Source organism: Cygnus olor, chromosome 5 (genome assembly GCF_009769625.2).
Source record: "Cygnus olor isolate bCygOlo1 chromosome 5, bCygOlo1.pri.v2, whole genome shotgun sequence".
NCBI lineage: Eukaryota > Metazoa > Chordata > Aves > Anseriformes > Anatidae > Cygnus > Cygnus olor.
Genome location: NC_049173.1, coordinates 12,123,944 through 12,136,365, shown reverse-complemented (window position 1 = coordinate 12,136,365; position 12,422 = coordinate 12,123,944). Strand labels below are relative to the sequence as shown.

At 37.0% G+C, this 12,422-nt stretch overlaps 1 long non-coding RNA gene across 22 annotated transcripts in view; it reads right to left on the bottom strand.

Moving 5' to 3' along the window:
* Positions 1–12,422, bottom strand: part of LOC121070778 — a 235,516-nt gene that overhangs the window by 41,986 nt on the left and 181,108 nt on the right. For 19 of the 22 annotated variants that reach the window (XR_005820215.1, XR_005820206.1, XR_005820214.1 and 16 more), the window contains one exon: positions 7,689–7,762. The exons of 1 other annotated variant lie outside the window; for it this stretch is intronic. This is a non-coding gene — a long non-coding RNA (uncharacterized LOC121070778). Of the gene's footprint in view, positions 1–5,433; positions 6,229–7,688; positions 7,763–12,422 lie in introns of those variants that run through there. 2 more of the 22 variants (XR_005820204.1, XR_005820223.1) reach the window with 2 other exon arrangements.

Genomic DNA, 12,422 nt, shown 5'->3' with positions numbered 1-12,422 from the left:
TGTTATTCATTGTCTCTGCAAAGCATTGGTTTTGTTAGTTGTTGTTTGTTGATTCTTTTATTCTGGCAACTAATGAACAAATGGAGTGATATCCCTTTGAAATAAGGAATAGATGGTGTCCCTAGCTGGATGTACTAATATTCTGGCTGTACCAGTATTCTGGATGTACCAACAGTAGCCATAAGAAAAAGCTCAGATATTCCATTCACACTGCCCAGCTTGTTTCAGACACAGGTTTAAACCCACTAAACACCTTTGCAGCACAATTTTCTGTACTAAATGCACCTACAAATCCATGTTCTACAGACTCACGCTCCCTCAGCTTTCTACCACAGAAGCTTTGTACCTTTGCTCATTTGTAGCTGTAGCTCTTTAATCATGTCTTTTTTTAAAAAAAAGTTAAATTCAAAAGCAATAAAATACAAATTAAATGAAACTAAATTTATACTATGCTGTTTGCCTGGCAAATCTTCTGAAAGAAATATTTGAAAGTTTACCAAATAGATCAAGTAATGATATTTTCCAGACTCTGGTTTTATCATCATGTAGTTTAAGCAAGATAGATGGCTTTTGGCCATTATTGGTCAGATAAGTACTAGTCAAGGGCTTGAAGACTGTGGTGGTGGTGGTGATATTACTGTTGTTGTTTTAGTTTTAGTTTTAGTCTAAATTGATCTCTGTATCTCAATGGTTTTCAGTTGTTGAAAAACTGCACCATTTGTCTTCCTTCTACCATTAAAACAGATGGGTCCAATTTTTTCCTCCTAAACACAAAGGAATTGAAGACTGTATTTGAGGGCAAAATGAAACCCATGTGACTTTACAAATTGGTTTACACATTCCCTGACATTTTAGAGTACACATTTTATTTTTTCATAAAAACATTCCAAAAATTCATTTAGACGTTTTAAAGTTGCAAAAGTGCCAATAAAATATAATAAATAAAAAGAGTCTGGTACTTTGTGTGTGTCCTTCTCACACAAATGTAAGATTTCCCTTTGAATTTTCCCAAGTCCCACATTAAAAAATAGAATATCTGTGATGATACTTAATATTTTTAACAGATGTTACTGATATTTGACAGTCCTCCATAGAACACATACATGCAGTTATTTTTTCAGATATTTCAGTATTAATGCTATAGCTATTTGAGTTAATAATTATGAGAACAGGACGATACTAGTACATAAGTTCTCATCCTGCTCCAAAAGGACAAACGCCCTGGATGTGATTCCAAATATACCTCTCTCTCTCTGGCTTCTCTTCTATTAACTTAAATTACAATGAACCATAATAATGCATATTTTCTCTAGAACTTGGCTGTACCTCAGGTCTCTCCAATTCTCTTTTCTGATTTCCTGCCCCTCAGAGATACTGAAGTCCCTTTACTCTGGCATAGTAAAGCATCAGTTAAGATTTAATTTAGCCAACACACTCAGACACTAGTCATCTTTATCATCTACTTTCAAGCAAGATCCTCTAAGCAAAGACTCTATAAATGAATATATTATTGAGGTTCTGGCTCCTTCTACAATACTATAAAAGCAAGACACACACACACGCACAAAGACCATTGCCTAAAAGGCAATTGCTTACACCTGCTCACCGAGAAAGTGTGCTCTTACTTCTGTTCAAAGTCTAAAATGATGACATTATGTGAGATTTTTGTAGTGATAAATTCAAATTCAAATTCTCATCCTGGTTTGGTTTCATACCAGCTTAAATGTATTCCAGAAATAGAATATCCACACTTATTTTCTACAGCTATCAATGATGAATATCAATATTCTTAAAAGAAGAAATCATCTTTCCAGGAACCGGCAAGGGTATGTACAAAGAGTAATTTGCTGTGTTCTAGCATCTTCAGTTATTGGCAAGGACAAGTCTCCAGATCTATGTTTGCAATGAGCTATTATGATGTATGTCAGAGTATTTCCAAGAATCTCATCCACTTAAAGGAGATTGTTTTGAAGGAGCTATTATTTGGTGCCTTTGGGAGCCAAACTAATTAACTGCCTTAGTATTCAAACTTCATTTTCAACAATCTGAGCTCATATTTATAGGAGAGAGACATTTTAACTGGTATTGCGATGCCACTCCCTGGAAACATTAACTCATCCTTACAAATTAAATCTTGAAAATATAAAACCTATTGTAACAGATGCTCAGCAGCAACATTATTTTTCCTTCAAGTGGAAAAAGCAAAAGGTAAAAACATTATTCATTTATCTTTTTTAATGAACAAGTAAACAACAGATTTAAGAATTTGCTTTTGTTTTCTGTTTGCAAATAATGTTTCCTGGAGGAAAAAGGAAAAGGAAAAGGAAAAGGAAAAGGAAAAGGAAAAGGAAAAGGAAAGGAAAAGGAAAAGGAAAAGGAAAAGGGAAAAGGATCACAGAATCACAGAATCATTTAGGTTGGAAAGACCTCTAAGATCATCTAGTCCAACCTTTAACCTAGCACTGCCAAGTCCACCACTAAGCTAAACACCACATCTACACGTTTTTTGAAGACCTCCAGCGATGGTGACGCAATCACTTCCCTGAGCAGCCTGTTCCAATACTTAATATCCCTTTCAGTGAAGAATATTTTCCTAATATCCAACCTAAACCTCCCCTGGCACAACTTAAGCCCATTTCCTCTTGTTTTATCACTTGATACTTGGGAGAATACATCAATTCTCACCTCACCAGAGTCTCATTTAAGTTAGTTGTACAGAGTGCTAAGGTCTCCAATGAGCCTCCCCTTCTCCAGGCTAAACAACCCCAGCTCCTTCAGCCACTCCTCATAAGACTTTGTTCTCTAGACCCTTTACCAGCTTCATTGCCCTTCTTTGGACATGCTCCAGAACCTTGATGTCCTCCTTGCAGTGAGTGGCCCAAAATTGAACGCATTATTTGAGGTGTAGCCTCACCAGAGCTGAGTACATAGGGACAATCACTTCATTAGTCCTGCTGGCCATGCTATTTCTGATAAAAGCCAGGATGCTTTTGGCCTTCTTGGCCACCAGAGCAACTGCTGGCTCATAATCATCCCGCTATCAACAAATACCCCCAGGTCCCTTTCCCTTGGGCAGCTTTCCAATCACTCTTCCCCTAGCCTCTACCATTGCATGGAGTTGTTTTGCCCCAAGTGCAGTTCCCAACACACAGCCTCGTTGAACCTCATACAGTTGACCTTGGCCCATCAGTCCAGCCTATCCAGATCTCTCTGTAAAGACTTCCCACCCTCGAGCAGATCAACACTCCTGCTTAAATTGGTGTCATCTGCAGACTTACTGAAGATGTCCTCTATCCCTTTGTCCAGATCATTGATAAAGATATTGAAGAGAACTGACCCCAATACTGAGTCCTGGGGGGCACCACTAGTGACTAGCTTCCAAATGAATTCCATTCACCATGACTCTTTGGGCCCAGACACCCAGCAAGTTTTTAACTCAACAAAGTGTGCACCTGTCCAAGACATGAGCAGCCAGTTTCTCTAGGAGGATGCTGTGGGAAACAATGGGAAGGAAAGGAAAAGGAAAGGAAAAGGAAAAGGAAAAGGAAAAGGAAAGGAAAAGGAAAGGAAAAGGAAAAGGAAAAGGAAAGGAAAAGGAAAAAGGAAAAGGAAAAGGAAAAGGAAAAAGGAAAAGGAAAAGGAAAAGGAAAAGGAAAAGGAAAAGGAAAAGGAGAAAAAAAAGAGAAAGAAAGAGAAAAGAAAAGAAAGAAAGAAAGAGAAAGAGAAAAAGAGAAAGAGAAAGAGAAAGAGAAAGAGAAGAGAAAGAGAAGAGAAAGAGAAAGAGAAAGAAAAGATAAAGAGAAAGAGAGAGAAAGAGAAGAGAAAGAGAAAGAGAAAGAGAAAGAGAAAGAGAAAGAGAAAGAGAAAGAGAAAGAGAAGAGAAAGAAAGAGAAAGAGAAGAGAAAAGAGAAAGAAGAGAAAAGAAAGAAAGAAAGAGAAAGAGAAAGAGAAAAAAGAGAAAGAGAAAGAGAAGAGAAAGAGAAAGAGAAAGAGAAAGAGAAAGAGAAAGAGAGAGAAAGAGAGAAAGAGAAAGAGGAGAAGGAGAAAGAAAGAAAAAGAAAGAAGAGAAGAGAAAAGAGAAGAGAAGAGAAGAGAAGAGAAAGAGAAAGAGAAAGAAAGAGAAAGAGAGAAAGAGAAAGAGAAAGAGAAAGAGAAAGAGAAGAGAGAGAAGAAAAAAGAAAGAAAAGAAAGAAAGAAAAAAGAAAAAAAGAAAAAGAAAAGAAAAGAAAAAAGAAAAAAGAAAAAGAAAAGAAAAAGAAAAGAAAAAAAAAGAAAAAGAAAAGAAAATGAAAAGAAACGAAAAAGAAAACGAAAAAAAACGAAAAAGAAAGAGAAAACGAAAAAGAAAAGAAAAAGAAAAAAGAAAAGAAAAAGAAAAGAAAAAAGAAAAGAGAAAAAGAGAAAGAAAAAGAAAAAAAAAAAAAAGAAAAAAGAAAAAAAAAAAAAAAGCAAAAAAAAAGCAAAAAGAAAAAAAGAAAAATATTTTTTTCCATTAACAAGAATGGTGCCTTCAATTTTAAGTATATGGGCAAAATTTTTGTTAACTTTCAAAAAATTTTTTGAGAAAATCCAGCCACAAATCAGCCGAGACTCATAACTGTCTTCAAAAATGATGTTCCTGTCGAAATAGTCTCAGTCAAATTGATATTATTATTACTATTCTCTATTTGCTGTCTCTTAGATGTCTAAGAAAAATGATTTATTACTAAACGTATGTCCAAGTTGTATACAACATGAGGCAAAGGAATGTTTACATTTTGCAAAGTCAATAAAAGAGCTTGGATTAAGTATTGGATCCTAATATTTTTAATGTTGTGACACAGATACAATTAATTTGGATATACTTATCTATTTGAAGGTAGCATTAAATACTGGCATCTGTGGAAACTACTTCTTTGTGCTAGGTAAATCATTAACAGTAATCACAGAGTGAACTTCTCTGTTGCATTTTTAGACCTTGTTATACATTCGCAGTGCTATGAAAAGTGATTTTACTGGTGCCAGTTTAGCTTGTGAAGCACTCAGGAACAGCTTGATGGAGTCAGGGAACCCAGTCCAGGCTTCAACTGGAATTTTCCCACAGAGCAAATCTTGTGGTGCCCGTCCTGCCTTGGACCCTATTTGCATGGACACCACAGTTGGACTGGCAGCACCCTGTCCCATACTCAGCTGAGAGATCAAAGCTTTGGTAGCTTGCTGTGATTGGATTCAATTGGAGAAGGTCTGCTTCTTCTAGTTCTGGAGGTGAGCACTGCCATCCTTACAAGGACAGAACACCAATCTGAGGGACGGTTGATTTATTTGCATATGGCCACACAGCAAGTCAGCACTAGAGCAGTGCAGGAGTTGGGAGCACACCGTGGTGCTGTGGTGGCAGGCCATGCGCCAGTAGAAGCCGAGACATTCTAGGATAAATTGGCAGTATGCACTCTGTGAAGTTTTCCTGCATTCATTTTATTATGTAGTGAATGATACAGCAAAGTAGTATATCTTAAAAGGATATAGAATAGCTGTACATGCTTACTGAGGCTTTATACCACTGAATGCCAGCCTGAAGAAATGGAAGCCGGAACAAACTATTAGAAAAGTTAAAAGGTCAATTAAAGTTTTGAAAAACAGGTCCTTTTTTTCATAAGAAATCATCATAGGAAATGTGTAAATTCATAATTCTCATATTTTAGGTCAAATTTTTAAGGCATTTTCATGTGTATAGTATATCTACATTAACTGTGTTTTAATGCATTTAACGCAATGTGTTTAAACAACATATTTAGCTAATAGGTTAGAGAGCAAAGAAAGTGATATTTTTAAAAGTCCCATAGAGAGAAGAAGGAGACTCAAGAAATTTTGACATGGCCATTAGCTCTTAGGATGAAAACAATTCATTGATATCTATTCCACGTGTTAGTCTCTGGCCCTCAGGGAGCCATAGGACTGTTCAACTTGAAGAAAACAAGGTTATTTTTTAAAAAAAAAAAAAAAAAAAAAAAAAAAATGAAGCACTTGAAAAAATTTCCCTGGAAAATCTGCTTAATGCTGGCAAAGTTAAGTCATGGGCATAGCTCTGTGGCTTGGGACTCCTGGAGAACTGTGCAAAAACTTGAAACTGGGCCTCTGGGTCCCTGGTGACAGAGTCAGTGTAATGTTACAGGAATGCTGGTGTTTTTTGAACACAGGGAAGACTTCAGCAGTTGATCCTTGCTCCTTTTCTCTCCCCATTCTTCTCTCCTATGCAGAAATGTCATTTATTTAATTAGAATAAATGGGCTACGCTAAGTATTTGAACCAAATCTGGGATGTAGCAATATTTGGATGTGCCCTCAACCACAAACTCAGCATGCCCGTGCCTCTACAATGTTGACTTTGGACTCTTGAGAACCGAAGAACAACTGGGGCACTTGGGGCAGGAGAACAGGATAAGCAGAAGAAATTTTGTGGGCCAAGGAGCTTGACTAAACATTGTGTTCCAAAAGACAGCTCTGTACACAAAGAATAAGGGGAGCAATAGTTTATTCAAGTGGCTCAACACAAAACAGATGGTAAGAATTCAACAGAGCAAGGGACTGATGGGTAGCTAAAGCCAGCAGGCACAGGCAGGCAGGAATACTCAGAGGACTGAGACCCCAAAACTAATACACTTACTACTGTGATATCCTAAGAAACTTAAATTTCTAAAGCTAATATGAGTGTTTCAGTGTTCAGATGGACAAGTAGTGTTTCCTCAAACTCTTTGGAAACAGTTTCTTTCAAGGGTCTTCAGGCTAGATGTTGCTAAAATTAGTTGTTTTGTTTTGTTTTGTTTTGTTTTAATGTTCAAATAAATATAAAAGCTGCAGACAATCATCTTAAAAGCATTCAGCACCTTCTATGGGACTTTCCCACCTCCAAGCAGGCTTTCTGTCCTAGGTTTTCTGACCTTTTCCTCTGAAGTTTAGCCAATGAACATTGACCCAAATGGTCTTTCATTATTGTTGTCACATTCCTGACAACCACCTCTAAATGTCCCTTAGGTACAGAGAAGGAACATGTAAACTATTGAGCCATAAAGAAAAAAAGTCTGAGGTACCACTTTGGCTTCTGATGACAGGAGTGATGAGATATTTCATTTTGTCAAATTTAGAACAAACTCTATAATCATGTTTTTTGGAGACAGAATAGAACTCAAAACTATTGAGCCTAAATTTTCTTTTGCTTCTGGTAAAATACAAATTCTAGGCTGTAGCAGGTTTTTTTGTTTTGTTTTGCTATAATTTTATTCCCCTGGTAATCCCAGAAGCAGGACAAGAATTAATTTCAAACAAGGATCTTTATTGTTTGCATAGTTCAGTATTCTGTTTAATTGCAAAAACATGTTTGTTGTTTTTTTAATTTAGTTTTCTTTGAGAAAGTGATGGTTCAAATTAAGGGGAAAAATGTTTTGCAAAACTCAACAGTTTTGTGAAACCTTAAACTGTTTTTCTTTATGTTGTCTGAAGTTTTGAAAAACACTAAATGCTACCAGTTTTTTAATATTATTTCTTTAAAGGATCAAAGACCTAAATCAGTCATGGATTACAGTCAACTAAATCCAGACAAGTAACAGTGGGTGAAGTTCCTAATCACACTATCAAGCTAATAAATATCTTTTTTTATTCATTGTGAGTGAAGTTGTTCTGAACATGCAGGTGAACAAATGGATTATTACTCACCAGAATTTCTCTTACAGCTCATGTTTCCGTATTGCTATGGATAGTGTGTAGATTCTCACTGAAGGAGACAACATCTGTTGAGCAGGGAAGGAAGGTTTGTCAACTTTTTTTGAAAAAAAAAAATCAAATTAAAGTGGAATCAATCTGAAAAAAATTATTTCACAGTCCTGAAAGTAAGATCTTGTTCAAAATCACCAAAGATTCATCCAAAACTTAGGTGTCATATGAAGCTTGACATTCATTGGGAGAAAGATATCATAAGATGCATGTTTGTTTCTACACGACCTACATTGCCTGTCTTTGCAGATCTATGGAGAATCTCCAATGGATATTAGTGAAAAAGCTGTATTTTGAAGTATCTTGAACTTTAGCAGAAATTATCTGATTTGAAAATTCAGCCAAGATTTTTTTTTTGTGTGTGATCATTTAAAATTTTGTTGTCTGCCAATAATGTAGAATTAATGGCAATTTTTTGCCGGCATTTTAAAAGATCCAATAAGACTTCTCCCTGATGCAAGTGTTAATTGCATCTCTTCCAGCTGTGGTGTATTGCAGACAAAAGGACCTATATCAAAGATTTAGATTGGCTTTTGCTTTTTGATGATCATTGTGAATTTTGATGATTGGCTTTTGCTTTTTGAATGTTTTCTTAGGATACAGAATGAAACAAAAACATTTGGAAAAACTGTTATGTGGGCACGTAAAGTCTTTATGCTTGTTTTTTGTTTGTTGGTTGGTTGGTTGGTGTGTTGCGTTGTGGGGTGTTTTTTTGTTTGTTTGTTTTAGAAGAACAGAAATGTCCAATAAACCTCAGCTACATATTTACCTACTCTACAAAAATCCATCAATTTCATTAAACATTACAGGAGGCAGAAAATTATTAAGTTCTGATTGCTGCCTTTGGGAAACATCACCTCATTCCAGAATTTAGGTTTCATATTGTTTAACATGTTTATATATCCCAAGAATAACTTGTCTCCAGATGGGGTAGTTTGCCAGAATCCAAAGTGTAAAGTTGCCCCATTGACACAGTAGAAGTACAAAAAACTCCTGTAAGCTATAGCAAGTATAATCCATCCTTTTGCTTATTTCTATTGTGATTTTCAAAAACACAATCTGTAATAAACAAAACAGAAATAAACTGAAGTAAATCTTAAAGGATATACAACACGTTTAATGTGATGCAGACTTTGATAAAATATCTGCAATTGATCATACCCCAGCAAGTGATTTACAAGGCATAAATCATTTGTACTTGGAAGTCAAGTATTATAGAGGTGAAATCCTGACTCTGATGAAGGGAGTGAGAGTTTTTCTTTGATTTCTAGGGGCCTGGATTTTACCCTGGGCACACTTTTTTTTTCTAAAAACACAAATAATATGGAATTAATTGAATAGACAAATTACATTAAAGTGGGTTTGATGTCTGTTACTCTTTTTAGAAACTCCTTATGCACCAAATACTACACATATTGGAGACCTGAGATGGTACCAAAGAGATGTTGATTTGAATGAGAGACTCTTGACATCAAAGAATCAGTAATGTAAGCCCAAATCTTTCATTTATACATCTTTATGATAATTCATGAAACTAGTCACTTAGGTAACTTCATGCAGTAATGTTCTTGAACACGTTTGATTTCAAAACAAAATATGTTAACAAATTCCTTATATGAGGATTTACATACCTTGTATGTACCAAAAAATTGTTTGAATTAGCGTTTTGCCAAACAGCAAAGATGATTACCATCTTTCCAGCAGAACAAGTATTAACCGCTGGCTCACCTAGATGCTTAACTATATGCTTTCCTGTAAAAAAGCAAGCTATGCCTGCCTGCAACAATAGGAGTATTTCCATCAGAATCAGCAGCAGTTCACGTGTCTTAAATTAGCTGTATCCCCAAACTCTTGCTGAATCACGAGTTTTATGATTAACTTTGTAAAACCCAGTGTTAAATGATGGAGTCTCTGATATGGACAGCATCCCTTGGTTTCTTTTATCTTCTCAGAGCAATCTGTGATTTCCTCCATGACTTTCCTTTCCCTTGGTGACCTGAGATGACCCAAATTAACTATGATGCACTGTGTGGAAAACATTCTCTCCAATCCATCCTTCCCCATTTCTCACTCTTAATTTATTGGCCACCCACCCCTCTTTTTTTCTTTTTTTTGTTGTCCAAATTTTCCTATTTCCAGCATATGTTTTAAGATTAAAAAATGCTTATTTGGCAGATGGTATAAACACTGTACCTCACCAGATGTTTTTAGTGTCAGTGCAAGAAACGGCCACACGCTGATGCGGTTCTGCTTGGCACTATTTCTTGTCTGGAGAGACTGACGCTGCATGAATATATTCATTTTACTTCTGGTTTCTTTTTGTCATTTTTTTCCCCACTGTTCCCCTCTCTTGACGCTGTGGCAAATCTGGTGTTTCTGTGACTTTTTCCGTCTTTGCTTATGACCTTGTTTTAGAAGTTCTCTGTCTTGTTTCTGAAGGCACAAACTGACCTGAATTTGCCTTTGAGCTTGTCTCCCTCCCCTTTAACTGTGTTACTAGGAATATGTTTTCAGGTTAGCTTCTAGCTTTTACCAACTGCTTTTATGTATCTCAATCTCACTATTCCTATCCAAAATGCAGGCACATGTATCAAAATAATTAGGGCCTCAGTGAGTACTATCCACAAGTTCAACAGTTTTTTTCTATTTACTCAGCTGGTCATGTTCTTGTACGAAGGAGGTTTTTTTTCAAGCTGTATTTGAAACAGGGGACAGGTTATATAAGGGCATAATAAAAATATGGCTTTTGTGAAGGCGCAGGCAAGAACCTCTCCATCTAAACCTCCTTCTGTCTCCTAATCTGAAAGGATTTTTCTGGCTTTCTGATGGCAAGGGAGATTGTTCTGCACAAGTTTGTGCCAGGTAACAGCTGAAGATGAGGACTGGAAGAGTGGAAAAAAGTAAAAACATTAAAAAAATTAAAAAAAAATAAAGCTAAAAGCTATGAATTTAGAGTGCACAATGATCTTAAAAATCTCTGCTGGTTAAGTGTTACCAAATGATGCCATATGAGACACCACAACATTTCCCTAAGCTTGCGAAAGGCCGTAATTGTGGTGCTCCAGATAATTTCATGCGGTAACAGCTTATAAAAGTTGACTCTTTAGTAGAAATCCTATGCCTGATGGCCTAGCACAGATTATCTTGTTCTTTGTTGTGCCTCTGCATGAAGAGTGAATATGGTCAACACACATTATGGAAGAAAGAGAGAAAATCAAGTGATGGTGCACCTGATTTTCAAATAGCAAGCATATCTGCCACATCCACAGCCTCACTATGAGGATGCTCACCTGCCTGCCATGTTTGCTCACTCTGGATCCTTTGAAAGTGCCCAGCATCCAGAAGGTCAAAATGGACAGTTCCTGCTCTCCAGGGAGCAATGAGAGTTTACCTTCTTTCCCTGCCCTTTAAGCAAGCCACCTCCTGGAAGTGCTTATCTCCTCCCCAAACACTGTCTGTGAGCTTGGGCACATGAGTTTTAAGTATGGATATCTTTATGCTGAAGTTATCCCTTTGGAATTCATTCCAGCACTCAAAGAGCATATGATGCCAGCCAGAGGTGCGTGATGTGTTGTCCCCTTCCCCACAATGGCTTTGGGAGAAATGACGCTGCTGTCTAGAAGGAGCAGCACAGGGCACAACTCCAAGGAGTAGCCCCTCTGCTCATTTTGCATTTCACTTCTTACTGATCCTTGCTGGGCTCCCTGGACCTTTCTTCTCTCTCTGCTTTTTGCATGTGGGTGAAGACATCAGTTAAAAAGTTGGGGTGATAGAGCTCAGCTTGACCTTAGATAGCACTCAGTGGACTAGCAAACCTCTACTGCAGCAGGCACAAACATACAAACCTTTAGTGTCAGGGGTACATGTCTCATTCTTCCGGCTGCTTTTCTCACAAACAAATATTTATTTTGGAGAAAGACAGGGAAATCCAATTCTCTACTTGTGGTTTCGATTCCTTTTGTCTGCAACATGTTCTGCTAGGGAAGTGATGCACAGCGGTTTCTTTTTCAAATTTGCTTCTGGCTCAGCAAGAAGGTGGGTGGCAGGGCAGTTGGAAGTCATCAAGCATAAGTAATAATGTTTAGTAACCTTTTGTGTAACTCAGCCCTCCAACATTTTCAATGTCTTCCTTTTCCTGTTCTTATTGGGGGACAGATCCTTAGAGGTCCTGAGTAACTTCAAATTTAGCTGAGACATTCCAAGTCCTAAACTTAAGCCCACAAACTTTGCACAGAAAAGCATCACAAAATCTTTCTTATCCATACTGCAAAAGGGAGCCAACCACACAACTGGGGTAAAGTGAAGCAAGTCTCCCAAGGGCAGTAGAAGAAGGCAGCAACAGAACAATTAACATGAGCAGGCCACAATAACCTCCTCACACTACGAGTCAAATCCTAATCTCCTGGTCACTACTTGAGTAGATAAGGATCTTTATGGAATATTTATACTAAAGATAGAGCAGGTGCCAGATTTTTCTCAGCACAGTGGTAAGCATAGCTGCCTTATTGCCACCAATTAAGCAAATGTTAGCCTGAAAGACATGTTCAGAAAAAAAAAAAAAAAAAAAAAAAAGAAAAAAAAACCACTCCCCTAGATCACAGTAGTTGCAATTGGTTACTTGCTAATGACAAACAGTGATGACTGGTGATATTTATTCATGTGGTAGATTTTCAAAGC